Here is a 10,222-nt window from a genome sequence, read left to right on the forward strand (position 1 = left end):
AAACTATGTGAATGACTACTTTGATATACAGGGAGAGACCGTGAATTCTGATGCATGTGACTGACCTGGTTGCATCTATAGAAAGAGCAAAGAGAGTTTTCTTTATTTAGGAAGATTATTGGTGCTGCTGACATGTTTGCTATTGTTAGTGACAATGTAACAGAAGTAAACATCCGGCTTTTTTAAAAGGTGACCTTAGAAACTACTTTTGGCTTAAGAAGAAGCTTGATACCTTGCCAATCCATTAGACGTCGACCACCTATTCAAGTATGAACAATTCACAGAATCTACAGCCATTGCTAAACAGTGCTGTTCGGCAGTGCATATGCTTAGGTCTTCTTAAAATTGACTGTTTCACCAAAAAAATACCAGGTTCTTCTCCAGACATAGTTAAATCTCTTGTATTAACTGAAAAAGGGAGGCATTTCCTGAATTCCCAAGAAACTTTCAAAGTTCCCGAACAAGTTCAAACTTTAAAAAAAATTCATCCAAATCGAAGGGTTAATAAATCAGGCAAGTATGAATCAAATATTAATTCTACTGATAGTATTGAAGCACCTCCTGAACCAACTAAAAGAAATATGCTACAAAGGATTGTATGGATGATAGATCAAGAGTTTGTTGAGCCTGTCTCATCAGAAGACCAGGTAAAATTTCTTGGATACTTCCACAACCACAAAAAACTTTTATATATAGAAAACACCTACAATTTTTCAGAGTATGAGGCTGTACATTCAGACCAAAATTTCATTTGGAGTTTTCTTCAGTTAAAAAAGTAAATGTTTTTACTGTGATCTGTTTTGAGGTATACGGTTAGCCCAGGAAAATGGTTTTCATGAACACTGGATTATGAGAAGCCAGTAGAAATGCACGGATTACTGGCAATCAATGGGAATGCACAGAGATAACTCTCTTAGGTAAGACAGTAAAAACAAGCCACTCAAAATATATATTTAAATAAAACAAAGTGTTTTGTAAAGCAAAGTTACTCCAATCCAATCAATCCGATTCTCTTCTTTGTCATTGAAACACCTAATAAACATCTTGTTCCTTACGTTTTGAATCCGTATACTAACCAACAAATGAAGGAGTGCCTCTATATACAATACTATGCTGACTTTTCACTATTTTTACTTTCCTAAATATTTCTTTTAACCAGCTCCAAAAAGAAATGACATAAATATGCTAAGGATTATGACTGGAATTAGTCGCATTTCACACAAAGCCATTGCTACTTGTGGGACATTTATCTCAGTATCGGGATGATGTACTAAATGTTTGTTGATAACAGAATAAAGTGAATTTAAGCAAAATAGCTATATTTTTCTCTCAATTTAGAAAGTTTGTGTGCACGTATAAGTGGCACCAACCCATTCTCAGTTTCTATTGTTCTCAGTTTTATCATGCAGCGCAAGGAAACCGAGCTTTGCTTGTGAAAAGAATTATACACATAAAAACGATATTCAGTGTAACCCCCCTCCAAAAATGTATACCCCCCTACCTTGATTTATACAAGAAAAACTTTTGCATTACTTTTATAAAATTCATTTTTTTTTAACAGAGATGCAAAGCAAAAGGTAATTTCCAAACTCTAGAATTCAATTTCCCCTTCCAATTGGCATACCTAACAATTTTTAATTAATTTAAGGTTTCTGCCGCAATGATATCAAAAATTGTTCAGTTTTTCTGGATATTCTTTGTGAAAAAATGCGCAATGGATAAATTATAAAATTATAACTTTAAATTTTGTCAATGCTTTCAAATTTGAATATGGTCACTATTCAAATGAGAGGTTTATGTCACTATATAATGTTGCACTTTATGTGATAATACTTTGACTTATTATGCATCTTATCCAGCACTTTTACACGGCCGATGATTATTTTCGGCTTTATATGGCCCGCTGATATCAATCCTATTTGTTAATATAAATCGGTGAACCAACAAACAAAAAAATTTAATAAAAAGTCATAGATAATATGTCAATAAAACACATGTGTTAAAAGTTTGGTGTAACAAATTAAATCTTACAGAGTCAAAATCCATACGAAATTATGATCAAATGAATAGCGTTATGCCCGGGGCTATTAGAATAGAGCTTGGTTCAAGAATGAGATTGAGCATCCTGTGGTGGGTATGGGGGGGGGGGGAGATTTGCACTGTAGCAATAGTGGTGAATCTGGCTGAAAAGCTGAATGTGTATGATATTTAGCTTCGCCCACTCAAAAACTTGCTTACGCTGTACTAGTGTCATCTGCAGAAACGCATTGCCGACAATTTTAGTAAAAACCAAGCACCAGAAATTATTTTTATCATTGTTTAATGTGAGTTTGATATTTATAATATATTGTGTAATGTTTATAAATTCTCCGAGTAGAGTGTTTGTTAAATAGTTACTGGCTATTAGAATAGAGCTTATTCAAGAATCAGATTAAGCATCCTGTGATGGGCATGGAGGTTAGGGGAAGTGGGGGGGGGGGGATATGCACTGCAGCATTAGTGGTGAATCTGGCTGAAAAGCTGAATGTGTAGGATATTTAACTTCTGCCCACCCGAAAATGTGCTTACGCTGTACTACTGTTGTCTGCAGAAGCTCATTGCTGACAATTTTAGTAAAAACCAAGCACCAGCACTTATTTTTATCATTGTTTAAAGTGAGTTTAATATTTATAATATATTGTGTAATGTTTACAAATTCTCCGAGTAGCGTGTTTGTTAAATAGTTACTTTTTTTCTATACCATTTGAATAAGCCTCTACTTTAATAGCACCCCCTCTTGCACCCCTATAAAAATACTGTAGCTATGCCACTGGTTATAAATTAGTGCATCTAACTGAGCCAGTGCTGTAAAAACATCTTCCTAATCTGAATCAGCTCTTTGAATGTAATTCTTAAGCTGTCCTCCCATTTTGACATGGATGTCAAAATTCTTGGCTTGTTACACTCTTTAGGTTACAAAAGTATGTTGTGTTGCACTTCTCAGGTTGAAAAGAACTGATTCGACCAATCACATCTGTTTCTTATAACTGGCAACGCTGTCGTTTTGGAAGAACTGATAAGTGATCTGTTGTTTGACTTTTTCATGTTTTCTTTATAAAGGAGTGAGGTAGTATAATGTCTTTCCTATAACATTTTCATCTGTAAGACTTTATTTATGTTTGTTCTATAGTAGTAGGCCTATTAGGCATAAAAAGTCATCTGTAAGACTATTTAAGTTTGCTCTATAATAGTATGAGGTATAAAAAGTCATCTGTTTGACTTTATTCATAATGCTTTATAGTACAGTGATATATTAAAAAGTCATCTGAATGACTTTATTTATGCTTCTCTAAGTAAAAAATATGTAAACCCAAAAAGTCATATGTAAGACTTTATTCATGTTTGGACTATAGTAGTATAAGGTATAAAAAGTCATTGGTATGACTTTATTCATAATGCTTTATAGTAGAATAATATATTAAATTGTCATCTGTATTACTTCTTCTTCTTCTTTTTAACAGCAGGCGGGCTTTTCAGTAACACTATTTAGCCCTTTTCCTTTTGCTTCACTCTGTGGGCTACAGAGCTACTGGCTTGATTGCCTCATATTTATTAGATATATTCAGATATCTTTCAGCAGATCTTTTGACTCTAGTAGTTCAAATATAAGATGATAGATGTCGATTTCTCTGCTCTGTGTGCAGGTATAGTTGGCTAGGCTCTTGACTGATAGTGGGATTTTGTGGTGTTTGAAGTATTTTAACAGTTTAGAAAGCAAGGTATGTTGTGCAGACGTCAGCATATTACATTCAAATAGGCAATGGTCAATTGTTTCATTATTCATATTACAATGCCTGCAAAGAGGGGACAGGGGAATTGAACCACTTGAATTAGAAATCTTATTACTAATTATACTTAATTACTTAATACTAATTATTACTACTAATTATTACTTAATATTACTTTTTGATGTTTTCTCTACTTTCTTCTTCTTCTTCTATTTAACAGCAGGCGGGCATTTCAGTAAAACTATTTAGCCCTTTTCCTTCTGCTTCACTCTGTGGGCTACAGAGCTACTGGCTTGATTGCCTCATATTTATTAGATATATTCAGATATCTTTCAGCAGATCTTTCTGACTCTAGGAGTTCAAATATAAGATGATATATGTCGATTTCTATGCTCTGTGTGCAGGTATAGTTGGCTAGGCTCTTGACTGATAGTGGGATTTTGTGGTGTTTGAAGTATTTTAACAATTTAGAAAGCAAGGTATGTTGTGCAGACGTCAGCATATTACATTCAAATAGGCAATGGTCAATTGTTTCATTATTCATATTACAATGCCTGCAAAGAGGGGACAGGGGAATTGAACCACTTGAATTAGAAAGCTTATATGAGAATGCAAGGAAATTTAGTCCATTTGTTCCAGAACGAATTCTATGATAAATTTTAGAAAGATACTTATTGGGAAATGGGGAAAGGATAGGATTAATCTTATTAAAAATAATATCTGATAGCCTCCATCTGTAAATATCTCTAATTGGGATTGGTCTCCCACTTGGCTGGTCAATATTTATAGCATTTTTTGCTATTTCATCAACCTGATGATTACCACTTATGCCAGAGTGGCTAGGAATGTACTGAAAGTAAGTGTTTATACCACTTGAAGCAAGATTATCAATAATACTGAGACAATGATAAGTATTAATGTCCAACTTATATTGAGGAGCTGAGGCCAGCAACTCCAGGCTTGATAAAGAGTAGGAATAGATGATAATATTATTCAAATTTTCAATGAAAGATTGGTTTTTCTTCAGGTATTCTAATGCCATGATTATGGCATTTAACTCAGCAGACCTTATAGATAAATTATCAAATAATCTCTCGCCCATTGCAATTTTCAGGTGAGGAAGGAAAACACCACTTGCAATCTTCTCATTCATTTTTGACCCATCAACAAACATTTGGAAGTGATTTTTATAGGTAATTGTATTAAGTTCTGCAAATTTTTTCTGAACAAAAGCAATGGGGGTTAAATCTTTATTCCATTTTGAAAATCCAGTATTTATTATGGGAAATGACCACTTCCATGGAGGGATTGGGGGAAAGTAGGTGCAATAGACTTTGCTGGTACAGGGAACTTCTTTTGAATATTGGCATACTCATCTGCAATACCTCTATACATGGCTGGATTTCTTAACCAATTATGTAATGTGTGTGAGCTATTTGATTCAATTTTTGTAAGATATTTTATCAAGAGAAATCTACGTCTATCCCTTATTGTTGTTAATCCACTCTCCATAAGCAGAAACTTGGTGCTTGTGGGTTTCCTAAGACCAAATATGAGACATATTATATCATTTTGTGTTGTTTCAATTTTTTGCATCTGGGCCTTTGCACATGCACCATATACAATGAGCCCATAGTCAATATGGGTTCTTATATGTGATTTATAAAACTGGAGTGAGGTTTTCTCCTTACAGCCCCAGGGTGTGGAAAGAAGTCCTTTTAGTATATTTGTTTTTCTATAACATTTTTTTATTGTGTTTGAAATGTGGAGGTGGAAATCAAGTTTTTGGTCAAGCATGAGACCTAGGTAATTAATATTATTATCTTCTGGAATAGTTGTTTTATTTAGAGTTAGTTTTGCATTAACATGGTTTCGCTTCCTGTGAAATTGGATTATTTTTGACTTGGTGGGTGCAATGGGTAAATCTGAATGTTGAGAGAATTTTTCAAACTGGAAAAGTGACTTTTGCAGATTTGACTGTGCTATCTGAAAGGTGTTGCCAGATGACCATAGCACCAGATCATCAGCATATTGTAGATTCGTGTGGGGTAGGTTCATGTCCCAGAGATATAGGGCAAATAGGAGGCAACTGAGGACTGCTCCCTGAGGTAGGCCTTTGGATATTGTCTTTTGGGGTGAAGAGGCTGAACCAACACAAACAATGAAACTTCGCACTTCTATGAAGGATTTAATAAAGGATACTAGCTTGGGAGGTACTCCAAGGTTTGCAAGTTTATTTAAAAGGATTTGGTGGTTCACATTGTCATATGCTCCTTCAAAATCAAGGAAAGCTGCCACTAGGATATTATTATTTGAGAAAGATTCATTTATTGCATTTGTTAGCAAAATGAAAGCATCTGTTGAGGAGTGGTATTTCCTGAATCCAGTTTGAGTGTGTGGGATCATGTTATTTTTCTCAACAAACCAGAGGAGTCTGTGATAAATCATTTTCTCCATTATTTTCCCCATCACAGGTGTAATCATTATGGGCCTATAAGACTCAGGGTTCTCTTTGGGTTTATTTTTCTTTAGGATTGGTAGGAGGGACGAACATTTCCATATATTGGGGAACCTAGAGGATGCCCAAGCGTGATTATAACAATTTAGCAGTTCTTGTTTGTATGAAGGTGTGAGATTCTTTATCCATGTAGGGTGTATATTGTCATAGCTGCTGCTAGTTTTGGACCTAATATGATGTATTGCATTATTCAATTCCTGGATTGAAAATGGATTAGTTATGTACTCGGATCCTGGGCGTGGTTGGTAACTAGGGTTCATAGGAATTGTGGACAGATTGCTTTGATTGTTTGATGTTAGCTTATTAACAAAAAGAGTTGCAAATAGGTTAGCCTTTTCAATATCATTGTCATAATGGGTATTATTATGTATAAGCTCATACAGGAGTGGGTTGGGAGAAGTCTTTTTCCCACATATGTGGCTTATGACTTTATGTATAATTGGCTCATGCGTTTCTCTGGAGAGATTATTTGCAAAATTATTCCAGTATTTATATTTAGCATCTATTATAGTCCTTTTTAGATTAGATTAGTAATATTTTTAAATATGTAGTAGGTGTTGGTTTTTTTATGAATTCTGTCCTAGCTGCCTTTTTTATCTTCCATTTATTTAGGCACTCATTTGTCCACCATGCTTTAGGAATTTGTTTAGGGAATGTTTTCTTAGGTGTTGTCCTGGGGATAGCATGATTAGCTGTATTTATTAGTAAAGATGTCAAGGCTTCAGCATGTGTGTCAACTGTTGTGTTAGAAATGCATGAGCTTTGGGTGAAACTTGTAATTTCATCATTTAGCTTATTTTGGAAAATAGACCAATTTGCTTTAGTGTTGATATATTTGGAGGTATGAGATGAAGTTTCAGCAGGTTCATTTAGGGAGCAAACTATAGCAAAGTGGTCTGTACACAGACTATCAATTTTATTTATGTAAATTTTGTTCAAAAAATTTAAAGACACAATTTGTAGGTCAATTGTGGAGAATTTGGCACTTTTGGGGTTAAAATATGTATTTAGGTTTGGAGGGGTAGCAACAGCTAATTCATTATTATTTGAAGTCATATGCTCAATAAATTTACCAGCTTTATTTGCTGGTTTATTCCCCCACAAAAGGCTGTGGGCATTGAAATCACCACAAATAATGATGTTTTTTAACGTATTAGAATTATTTATATAATTAAAGAAATCCTTGGCATCTGAAGTTTGGCCATTAGGGTTATAAAAGCTTATTATGTAGGTTTTTAAATTATTCAGCCAAACACTTATACCAATTACATCAACATCATTTTCAAAATCTGGAAAATTGATGCCACAAAATTTTATATTATTATTAACTAATAAAGCTACACCACCCTCCTTTTCTCTCTGAAGATCTATCCTTTCTCAGGATAGTGTATCCCAGAGACTTAATTTGTTGATTTTGGGTTAAATGAGTTTCCTGGAGGCAAGCAATATTAATGGAATTATTATTCATAAATGATATTAGTTCATTTAGCTTATTTTCTGTGAGTGATCTTACATTCCATTGGAGTATTGATAAATGTTGTGTTGTTGATTTATTCTTCATATGACTGTGTATCAATGTTCAGCTTTGTTAAAAGTAAAGCAAGATCTTTTTTTGCTTGAATGAGCTTATCATCTGGGATGTAGATTTTTGCCAATTCTGCAATAATTTTTGTTTTCTGTAGTTGATGTATGTTCATGGCCTGAACTGCATTACAGTTTAGAATGAATAAGCATATATTTGGGGATTGCCTTTTTGGTTGTGCATCCTGTTTGTTGGTTAAGGGATTGATTCCTGGTAGTGTTTCTGGTGTGTTTCTTCTTGGGAGGGAGGGCCAGGCTGGCCTCATCTCACCGGAAAACAAGGCTTGCTGGCTTGGTGATTCCTTCTGATAGGGATTTGAGCTAGGGGGCTTTGAAGATGTTGTTTTATATGGGGTGCTTGATGCATTTGGGGCATTTGACTTGGGAGTTTTGGTTGGTTTCATTACAGGCTTTATTTGGTATTGTTGGGCAGCATTTGCTTCCATTGCTGCAAAGGGGTATGGGATGGCCTTCTCTGTTGATATTTCGAGTGTTAGAGCTCTTTTCTTGTATGCAGGGCATAATGATTTATTTGTAGATTCATGAGGACCTTTGCAATTGATGCATGTAGGCTGGGTGTTTTTGCAAGTTGTCAACTCTTTAGTATGGAAAGATTTACAATTACTACACTCTTGGAGAATTTCATTGCATTTGTTTGTCGTGTGTCCCAGTTTGAAACACTTCTGACACTGAATAGGCTTAGGTTTGTATTCCTTGTGTGGTTTGATTTGCCCAAATAGGAATAATTTTTCTGGGATATCAATTTTATCCTTTAGTGTGAATAAGAAGGATCTACTAGTTTTTAGGCCAGTAGAGTTAGGTTTTCCAAGTTTATGTCAGGTAATATAATTTCTTTGGTATGACATGTTAGTGGGGATCATATATTAAATAAGACAACTGAAAAGTCTTCTGTTTAACTTTATTCATACTTCTCTATAATAATTTAATGTTTAAAAAGTCATACAGATGACTTTATATCAATCTCCATGTTTAAAGGAAACACAATAATGTCTTTTGTTTGACTTTATAGTGCTTTCTATATAAGAGTAAATGACAATATTTGTTGGGTATTTGTTTAGCCTTGTGTCATCTGATAAGGAGACATGTCAAGAAAACAATTCTTACTTTAAAATATGTATAATGATCCTAGTTCTTATATTATCCAACGGGAGAACCTTTATCATCAAGTCTTTCCTCTAAAAATCCTTCTTTTTCCAACTTAAAAGAAAATGTTTCCAAAACCCATGCTAAAAGTACAACATTGCTTAAGTCTTTTGAAATTGCTGCTGTAAACTGCTGCAAAATAAGTTGTTTTATAGATAGCATTTAGCAGGTGTGTCAAAAACGTGTTTAAAGAAAAAGTAGTGGTATATTGAAATTATAGAAATTGTGAATCAAAATGAAATTTTTGCCACTGCTCATTAAAAAAACAGAATTTTCGCCAGTGCTCATTAAAAAAAAACTCATAAAAAAAAATTCCGTGCATCTTTTGTAACCTAACCTGATAACTTCAATTCAAAATCAACGGATTTCATATAATTTTTTTTATATTATTTCATTTCTTTTCAATGCTGTGCATATTTTGTATTTTTGGTTTTTCACCAAAAATAAAACATTTTATTTTCGCCACTGCTATTAATATTTTGTATTTACGCCACTGCTATTCGCCCTTCGCCACTGCTCTTTCAAAAAAAAATATTAAAAAGACCAGGCATGAACACTATCTATAAAAGAACTTATTAGGCGGCAATTTAAAAAGACTTAAGCATTGAATTTTCAATGTGGTGATATTTGGAAACTTTTTCTCTTTTGAGGATTTTTAAAGGAAAGACTTGATGATAAAGTTTCTCCCATTGGATAATATGAGAACTAGGATCATTATACATATTTTAAAGTAAGAATTGTTTTCTTAACATGTCTCCTTATGAGGTGTCACAAGGCTAAACAAATACCATTTGTTGCTTAGAGTATAAAGAACCAATTACTTTAATAGTCAAACATTGCTCATCCCCCATTTTCTTAGCATATTTCTTTCTCAGTAGCCCCTGACTTGGAACTTTACCAGTGAACCTTAAAAAATGATCAATTTAAGTAGGCTATATTATAATGTTTTAAAGTATGGTAGGCTAGTTTTCAGAATTGGGAATGCTAAACTTAAAACAATCAAATGCTACCACTCTTTGTCTTGTAAAATTTCATTTGGCAGAATTCTGACTTTAGAGTGGTACAGGGACAAAATAAGGAATCTTACAGTAGGCCTATGGTAGCTAATTCTTTAATGTTGTTAAGATGGTTCCTTTTGAGGTGCTGTCTATCTAGAATGCTACCAAAATTAAGGCTGTAGACCTACTTTTAA

Source organism: Artemia sp. Qi Xiang Cuo, chromosome 13 (genome assembly GCF_049724085.1).
Source record: "Artemia sp. Qi Xiang Cuo chromosome 13, ASM4972408v1, whole genome shotgun sequence".
NCBI lineage: Eukaryota > Metazoa > Arthropoda > Branchiopoda > Anostraca > Artemiidae > Artemia > Artemia sp. Qi Xiang Cuo.